Below are 10219 nucleotides of genomic sequence, written 5' to 3' on the forward strand. Positions count from 1 at the left end.
AAAAACTAAATCTGCTGGTGGATTCCATTAAAGTCCTAATAAATGATAATAAAGTGTGATGCTAAAGGTTTGTGGTGCTAAAAATCTCCAAGTAAAGATATCAAGTTGAACATCTGGATGGAGGTTGATAAAAGTTGACCTCCCTTCATTTCTCTGGAGTCGACTCCATGGATTTTATGGATGGTGGTTAAAGACCTGCTCTTCTAGTGGTCTTCCTTCTAGTCGCTGTAAAAACTCAGTCCATCCTGGCCGACTTCAACACCTCTTCATGACAACTGCCTCTGACCTGGAAACTCGAGAAACTCGGGAAAACCTGTGGAGACTCGAAGAACTCGTTGGGCGGGTGAAGGTGTGGTGGGTAGTGGGGGGAGGTGGGGGAGTAGAGAGGGGGAGACCGCCACCCACCTCCCCGCCTACTCTCCGCCCTGACTCCACCCAGACTCCGCCTTGGCTCCACCCATGGGGTCACTTCAGGAACTACGATGCCAAAGGGACGACGAAATTATTTCTTTTCATCTGATCTGTAGCTCAGTGAGTTAAGGATTTGCCTATGGAGCTGCAGGTCGCTGGTTCAAGACCAGACACTTCTTAAATTTTCTCAAAATTCTGGCAAAGACAAAGAAAGAAAAAGGCCGGTGGCGGGTCTTGATCCTGCGACCCTCCGCTTGGTAGTCCTCTTCTTATCCCCCTGAGCTACTCGCTCAGATACTAAATCTTCTTTTTTTTGCGCATTTATCATCTAGTTTTTGTCATTTTCGAGTTTTTTTTTTAAGTCGGGTCTCGTCTTGACCGTTTTTCTCAGGAGGCTGGACTTCAGCCTTTGTGCTGGAGGGTTGAACCCTCAGTTGCAAGACTTTCCAAAGCCTCCACACCTCCCGAGTCCTCAGGACCTGAGCTTTCACACAGTCTGAGGGCTGAAATTTTCTAAGTCCCACAGTAGTTCTCTGTTAGATTTAACTTTCAGACAGTCCAAGGACTGATATCTTCTCAGTTCCTGAGTAGTTCTCTGTTAGTTTGAACCTTCAGACAGTCTGAGGACTGAAAACCTAAAACTTCTTGAGTAGTTCTCTGTTAGTTTGAACCTTTAGACAGTCTGAGGAATGAAATCTTAAAAGTTTCTCAGTACTTCTCTGTTAGTTTGAACTTTCTGGTTAACAGAAGCCTTAAAACTTGTGACCAAGAGTCTTGATTTCACATTTAGACCATCCATCTGAGTTCTTCTCAGACCTTCACCTGTGGGTTTTTTAGAAATCCTCAACAAACTTTGATTGTCTTCACTGAACAGTAAAGACTGTGGAGATCAGAAGGTAAAATTAGTTTGATAAATGCCTTCAACTAGTAGACTTTATCTGGAAAGCAGTTTTCTGAAATGAGTTCTTAGTAAATCTGTCCACAATCAAACCAAGAACATAGAAAGAGGAAATGTTTGAAGAAACAACTTGATGTTTTCATTTCAGACTAGAAAACGCTTTAAGGCTTTTATCTGGTTTTACTCTTTTTGTCTTTTCTGTTTAATTTGATCTTCTAAAGTTTAACTGGTGTCTTTTCAAATGTATTGTCTTTAGTTTGATTCTTCTTAAATGTTTAGTTTTGCTCTTTTCTCACCTTTTATTCTTTTCTAATGTCTGATTTGATTTCCAAATGTTTTGTCTTTTTAATGTTTAATTGTTGCATTTTCAAATGTTTCATTGACTTTTTTAAGTTTTATGTTTAAAAATTTTCCTTTTCTTTCCCAATGTTTAATTTTTGGATTAAATATTTTACTTTTTAAAGGTTTTATCATCTTTTAATGTTTAATTTTCTTATTAAATGCTTCATTGTATTTTTATTCTTTAATTTCCTATTTAATGTTTTAATGTTTTTTCTAAGATTTAATTTTCAAATTCAATGTTTAATTTTTGAATTAAATGTTGTCTTTTTAAATGTTTAATATTCTGTTTAATTGTATTTTTAAGGTTCAATTGCCTAAAATTTTTTGTCTTTAATGGTTAATATTCTAATTGTTAAATGTTTGTAAATTTATTTTTGTAATTAAATGCTGTGTATTTTTCAATGTTTAATTATCTAATTAAATATTTAATCTTTAAACTTAGTATTCTTAATTAACTGGATTTTTAATGTTTATTCAGTGCTTAATTTAATTAATCTTATTGAATGTTTTTTCCTTTGATTTAATTGCTTTTTTTAATGTAGTTTATTTCTTTAATCTTTTTTTCTGTCAAGATTTTAACCCCAACCTTAAAAATGAAACAAACCCTTAAATCACAATGAAAATACTTCTGTTGTCACAATCATGAGTTAGTCAATTATTCAGTTTATCAATTCAACTTTATTTGTTTAGCACCTTTTACACAGATGACAAAACTAAACAAGCAAAGAGAAAAAACTATGATTAAAACTATGATTAAAACTCATAAACAGATTTAAAAAAAAACATTTAACATGGTAATAAAATATGTTGTGTCCAGGGGATGGAGGGAGTTTATTGAAGTCTTCTTGGGCTCACATGGGAAATCATTTAAAATATAAACTTGATATTCAGTCTAAGGAAACTGGAAACTGCAGAGTGACAGAAGAACCAACAATATCTCCTGTTTTCTCCTTTAATGAGTCGACTCTTGTTGTGCTTTCAGACCAAAGAACTACAGACTCTTCACAACCTGCTCAAACTCTTGGTACAGGACCTCACCACACGGGTCAAGAAGGTTTCTGTCTCATTTCTACTCTGAAGCTCACCTTCTCCTGCTCAAACTGCTGACAAATGTTTCTGCTGCTCTAAATCTGGTCTCCAGAACTTCCTAAAAACTCTCAAAGTCTCTTCTGCTGCAGGTTGCTTTGTAGAACTGTTCCAGAAAACCTCACTAAACCACATGGAGGGGCCTCAAGATAGTCGTCCAAATGAAACCGTACAAAAACCAAACTAGCACAACACAAACGCTAAAGTCTCCTGCAGCCTACCAGAGAACCTCTGAGAACAGAGAATCAGGACAGGAACTCTTACCTTCTGGACAACCAACGTTGGTTCACAAACAAGAATACAGAATGTGTCTGACCAAAAACCTCTGAAGACTCACTACAGCCAAGATAAAGACACAACTCAGCTGCACCAAATCCACTAATCACTGCACACATTAGCACCATGTGCTAACTGTGGCTAAAGAACCACATTTACCAAGACAACTATCCAGTACAAAGCCCTAAAACACACCAAGAAACACATTAAGGATGATTTTACTGCTGGAAGCTGCAAGCCAACGCCTAAAGAACCAACTAAAGCAATGGAGCCAAACCAGGTTCTGTGGTGAGGAGAAGCAGAGGAAATGTTTGTCTGCAGCTAAATAAAGCAGGAAGACACTGAGCTGCTCAGGTGTTCCTGATAACACCAAGCAGCCACCTGGACAGCCAATAGGAACACAGCTTCCTGGAAGTCCAGAGGGCTGGGTTAGTGAAGGAAATTTAGTTTAAAGTTGAAGCAGAAAGTTAACAAAGAAAGTTGAAAACCACCTTCTGATCCCTGAAATCTCTGAGTTTTCACACAAAGAACACCTGAACATGTCAAACTGGTTCCATAGTAGAACCATCATTGTAAAAACGTCATAGTATGGTGTGTTGCTCAAAAAACATTAGGACCCGACTGTCTAGGGTCGCTGAGGAGCAACACAAAAACAGGACAAACGCTGGTTTCCAGGGGGTTAGGAGGATATTTATTTGAAAGAGGAAGTTTACAACAACACAACATGTGAGCAGAAAAATTACAAAGTCTGTCTTTAGTTCAGCTGAAAATATTAGTTTTTGTCTTTTTTTATTGACCAAACTTTTCAGGAAGTAGATGAAGAATAATTAAAGCTCTCATGTAGAAGTCCAACTTATTTTGGATCCTTGTGGAAAGTTTAATCTTAGAGTTTGTAAAGCTGTTGAGTTTTTAGAGTCACATGGATTGTTTTGACATTTAATAACCGAGTCCTGAAATAAAATTACAGTTGTGGATTTCTGTCATTTAGTCTGGACTAAACAAATAACAGCAGCATAAATCTCAAACGTCATTATGAGGAGTCTGGATTGAGGTTTCTCACTTGATAATGATCAAAACATGAAATTTAGGTTGGTTTAAAGGAATATTCCACCTTAAATCTTTGAATGTTGACCTAAAAGGTTGGTTTCAGGAAGTATTCCATCTACAAGGTCCTCACACATCCACCTTAAAGGAACATTTCACCAAAAATCCTTGGACATGCACCTAAAATGTTGGTTTAACTGAGTATTCCATCCAAAATCCTCAAAGACACCTGAGGGGCTGGTTAAAAGGAATATTCCACCTAAAACCTCAAATATAGACCCCAAAGGGTGGTTTAGAAAAAATCCTTCAATGTAGACCAAAAAAGTTAGTATGGAGAAATATTCCACCTGAAATGTAGACCTGAGAAGTTGGTTTGGAAGAATATACCATCCTAAACATCCTTAAATGTAGACTAAAAGACGGTTTGGAAGAAAATTCCACCTAAAATCCTCCAATGTAGACCTAAAATGTGAGTTTAATGGTATATTCCACCTAAAATTCACTACTGTAGACCTTGGAGGTCGGTCTGATGGTATATTCCACCCAACATCCTTGAACATAAACTTAAAAAGTTTGTTCAAAGGAATATTCCACCTAAAATCTCTCAATGTAGACCAAAAAAATCTTGGTATAAAGGAGTATTCCACCTTAAATGTAGACCTAAAGGATGGTTTGGAGTAATATTCTACTCTAAAATCTTCCAATGTAGACCTAAAAGGTTGATCTGATGGTATATTCTACCCAACATCCTGGAACATTTACCTAAAAGGTTGGTTTAGTGGTATATTCCCAGAAGAACCCTTGAACATTGGGCTTAATGGTATATTCCACCCTAAATACTTGTACATTTACCAAGAAGTCAGTGTAAAGGAAATGTAGACCTAAAAGGATTGTTTAAAGGAATATTTAAAGGATTATTTTCATTATTTAATAATCTGTTATCAGTCAGAACCCTGGCAAACATACTTTCATCAGTTTTTTTAGTGGAAGCCACAAATAAAGGAGCTCTTGGTTTTTCCCGGCGTTACTGAGTCCAAAGCTGCTGTTTCAACACAGAACGTTCACATGCATCCACAAACCTCTCAGCACTCAAACACCCACAGACAGGAGGCCGGCTGGACCGAGGCTCGGCGGCGTCCTCAGACCCACGAGTCGGGGAGTCGCTGAACTTGTTGGTCCGGTTTGAAGGCCTCCGTGTGGTCCAGTAGAAGTCCACGTAGTCGGTGTTGGCTTTGAACCGCAGCGACTGGCCGCCATCAGGTGGACCGGCTCGTCCTCGTAGGGCTCCTCCTGTAGCCTTGAGGGAACCACAGGAACATTCAGTAGCTGTTGGAGTTCTTCCTGTCAGGCTCGTGGTAGAACGGCTCTGAAGAATCTTGTACTTGTCTTATCTGGAACAATCTAACAGCCTAAACTGTTAACAGCTTATAGCAACAGTTAATAGCAACATTTAATAAACCTAAAGCTTCCCTGTTGGCTCATTGGTGGAGTTTGTTACTGAGCATCTGAACCTTAAATCCAGTGAGACGACCATCTTCAGTCGAGGCCAGTCAGAGAACTTCAAGACCTTCCATCAGCTGGACCAGATGTGGCATCATCCCCCTCTGAACATCTGGATGACAGGAGAAAAGACAGAAATCAAACACAGATCACACAAATACAATTTATTCACTTTCATCATTTTATAAAAGTAGCATGAACTTTATTAAACTTGACAACATCAGTAATGAAAGTAAATGTTTTTATCTCGTGTTGAAGCTAAATTTAAAGTCAATTTTAATGACAGTTTATCCTGAGAGGAGTGAGAATGGAGCTTTTCTTTCCTTTTTAGAATATTCCCTCAAAATATTCAGTTTATTATTGGCTTTAGAAGCATTTTTCTTTACTTATTTATTTTTAGATACCTCAGACTGATGCACTTTGCTGGTTTGCAGATAATTTCATGTACAATAACAATAAAGATCTTTTATTGTAACATATTTTGCTAAAACAAGAACTGAAACCTTCTCAACCATCTCAGTCTGCAAAATTCCAACTGCGACAAAGAATTATCTGATGTAGTTATTATTATAATCTTTACTGAACCAGCCCTGGAATTAATAAAAATCTGTATGATTTTCTCTGATGGAACCACTAAAACTGCATCCAATAAAGTAAATCTCTTCTGCACTGCACACATTCTACACTTTTGTATAACTCTGGATGTCAGAGTAAAGGCAGACAGATCCACCGATCAGCCACAACATTCTGACCACTGACAGCTGAAGAGAACAACATCCATCATCTTGTTCTAATGCAACGTTCTGCTGGGAAACCTTGACATTCATGTGGATGCTTGACATGTACCACCACCTAAACACTGCAGGACAAACAACCCCCCAGTCTCCATGGCAACAGCAGTCCTTGATGCCAGCTGCCTCCCTCAGCAGGACAAACTAAAACTGCTCAGGAGTGGTCTGAGGAACACGACAGAACTAAGCTGTTCACCTAGGTTCCACACTCCCCACATCCAGATCTGATGGAGCATCTGTGGGATGGTCCAGGATCAGCCTGGTCTAGGTAGGACCCACCCTGCAACCCACAGGATCCACAGAATCCACAGGATCCCCAGAGGTTCTGATGAACCACTGGGTCAGAGGAGTTTTAGCAGCATAAAGGGACCAACACAGTATTAGTCAGGTGGTCAGAATGTTCTACTGTTATACTGTCATGCTGATTATATGATCAGTAAATGTTACCATCAATTATAATGTCCACATTGATCAGGAAAAACAAACTATCAGTTCATTCAGAAACTGTGGGGTTAAACCTAAAAACACAGACCTCAACAGTAGTTTGTTCCAAAGCAGAACACCAGCTGGTTTTCACTAAAGAAGCTTTCAGAGCAACAATTAAATGACAGTTTTGTTCTCATTAAGTTCACAGAGTCAGAATCAGCCAAAATAATGTTTACACACATCAGGAAAAGAAAAACTTTTATAAATATTTCATTTGTATCAGTACTTCTATACATATAGATACCTCTTTCTAAGTTTGATCAAATCATGATAACTCTGTGTCCTGTTGTACGATGTTTTCCCAACAGATGGCGCTACCCTCATGAATGGAGCATCAAGAAGTGATGTCTACAACACAACAGAAATGTCTGGAAGCCAGTGGCCTCCACTTTGAGCACCTCTTGTAATTGTAGAGGCCAAAGATAACTTTTATTAATCTCATGACGTCTGAATAAATTTGGTATTGAAATATTTATGCAAGTTTTTCTTTTCCTGATGTGTGTAAACATTATTTTTGGCTGACTGTATGATGGGTTTCTGACAGGTCACCAGGCAACATCTTTTTATAATAATGACAAACATACCTGCATTCTACAGGAGTGATTTTCCTCATGTGCAGGTAAAGATGTGGGAGGAGCTTAGAGATGACAGGAGCAGGAGTCATCCTCACTAATTCAGCTTCCACCTAGAAACAGAAAGACCACAAACAAACACACTGATAGACTCTCAAACGTTCAACCTCACAGCCTCAAAATATCTGTTTAGGAAGTGTTGTGTTTCTAAATTCTGCTGAAAGCATTGACAGACATTCTCTTACAAGGTTGTGTAAAAAGCAGCCAGTCCTCTGAGCTACTGAGAAATCTTCCTGAACAAAGTTTCTACGTGTAAATCAGCTCAACAAAAACTAAAGCCTCAGTCAGAGATAACAGGTATCACAGATTATAAACAACTTTCTTTGTTAACTCAGACTTTCTGCTTCAACCTCACATAAAAAGGGGAGTTTAACTCGTCAGGTGACTGAAAATGAACAGCTTGTGCAGTTCTAGATCCAAAAGTAGGATGTTTCAACTCATGTTTTACTACAAATACATGCAATAATAAATAAATACAATGGCTGGTTGTTAGTTTATTCACTATTAATGTCACTTTATATACTAGATTGAACTTGAGCAGTGGAAGAGAAGGAATTTAATGAAATTATGGAGATTCAGGGAGGTGATGTACAATGTTAAGTGCTGTTTAATTCAAAGCAGCTGAATGTTAAACTTCAGTGCAGCTGAACAGGTTTCAGTTAACCTTAAAGTAAAATAACTTTTTCAAAAGCTAAAATACACAGTAGAGAAATACAGGTTGAGAAGTTCCTTCTAATAATGAGGACAGCTGCGGCAGCAACTAACACAGGTGTTCAGTGGTAAGTTAGCCACCTGTGTTAATTAGCCCGCTAGCTAACTTAGCCGCTTAGCTAGCTAACTTAGCCGCTTAGCTAGCTAACTTAGCCGCTTAGCTAGCTAACGTGTCCGGACCAACTGCTCAAACACGACAGAACACAACTCTTCACAAGTCGCTGACTTAACGTACTACAAAACAACGCTACAGGTTAGAAGTATTTATCTTCTTACCGTGTTTTACTCCAAAAACAAGGTCAACAGCAGCCAGAGATGCTACCAGACGAGCCGACCATAGATATACATAGACTAGATCTGCTAGCACGCTGTCTTCTATATTATCTATGGTCTGACCAATCACTGCTCTCTGGCTCCGCCCTCTGAGAATCTTCTTGCCGTTTGGCTCCACACTTACTGATGACCACTTCCGGTCTCAGAAAATGAAAAACTGACCTTTTTTCGTTTCTGTCTCTTACTGATTTTATTTTTTTTGTTATTCTAAATATAAAATGAAAATCAAAGCATTTCTAAAATTTCGTATATCCCTTTTTGATCATGAAAAGGAAAAATGCCTTGTATTTCAATTTTAATTTTTGTATTTTAAAATGAAAATCAAATAACCACTCGTTTTTTTGTTTTTCAATACCCGTTTCAGAACGGAAAATCCAATTGCCAAAATATACACGGACCTACGTAGTGCCAGTGCACATAATAAAGTCTTTCTCAAGCATTACCAACATTTGCTCCACTGTGTATCTTCTTGATGAAGACTTGTGCCTCATCAGGTGTATAGAACAACTTCTCCACTCCATCATATGTTATGCGCAGACGAGCCGGGTGTATCAGTCCATATCTCATGCCTTCCATCCCTCGTAGCTGACGTCATATATCGTTGAACATAGCTCATGCCCGCGCTTTCTTTACAGTATGGTCTGGGAAGATGGAGATAGCCATATTCCTGATGTTGATCTTACCGTGTTCTCTCGCTCGCTGCAGAATGTCAATACAATCAGAGTGATAATGAAGTCGTACTACGATAGCGCGAGGTCGGTCACTGGCTCTCAGTTTGGACTGGAGGGTCCTGTGGCACCTGTCCAGCAGTGGTTCCTTGTCTCGGCTGAGAGCTTCTTTAGGAAATGCCTCTACAAATACAGTAGAGATATTACCTCCTTCCTCAGGCACCCCCATAATCCTAATGTTGTTGCGGTGCGATCTAGCCTCCAGATCCTCGCATTTATTCTCTAATTTGGTCATGTCAGCAAATAGGGCTGCAATGTTATCTTGAATTACAACAATGTCGTCATTACAAGTCGATAAACTCAGCTCAATTTCCTCCACTGTACCTTTCAACTTCCCCAACTCAACGTCCGTTGCTGCTCAGTCGGAGGTTAACTGCGTCTTTACTGCTTGTAGCTCAGATGTGATTGTAGATAAATCCTCACGAGAGCAGCACGTAGTTCGGTTTTGAAGATATCCGCTATTTCCTTGCGCATCTCCCCAAGGAGCTCAAGTTCCAGGGCTGAGGTATCAGCAGGCGTATAAGGCCGGGCGGAGGTGAACTCTGAGGGAGGAGGAGCATCACATGGGGACGAGACCGCAGACTGGGGACAAGACCAGAGTAGAGTCTGAGTTGCCTGACGTCCACGTTTGTTTCTATTTGCTATACTTAAATTTAACCAGGAAATAAGATTGTAACTTTACATGTTTTCTGGTCCAAAACCAGTTTGACGCGCAAAAGATGCAAATAAAACAGTATTTAAGGCGAAATCTGTGGGAGCCTCCATACCGCCGTCCTACTCCATGCCTAGCTCAACCGCACCATAAACTGACTTACTCTGGAAACAACAGTTAACAGATATAAACTTCATTTATATATAAACCAGTTTTAGCTCATGAGCTCCGTGTTATTCAATACGTTAAATGCAGCTAAAAAGCTAAGCTAATTTAAAGCATCATTAATATGGACAGAGCTGCTGTTTGACACAATAAAAGCACCAGAA

The sequence above is a fragment of the Amphiprion ocellaris genome, chromosome 11 (assembly GCF_022539595.1).
Source record: "Amphiprion ocellaris isolate individual 3 ecotype Okinawa chromosome 11, ASM2253959v1, whole genome shotgun sequence".
Lineage (NCBI taxonomy): Eukaryota > Metazoa > Chordata > Actinopteri > Pomacentridae > Amphiprion > Amphiprion ocellaris.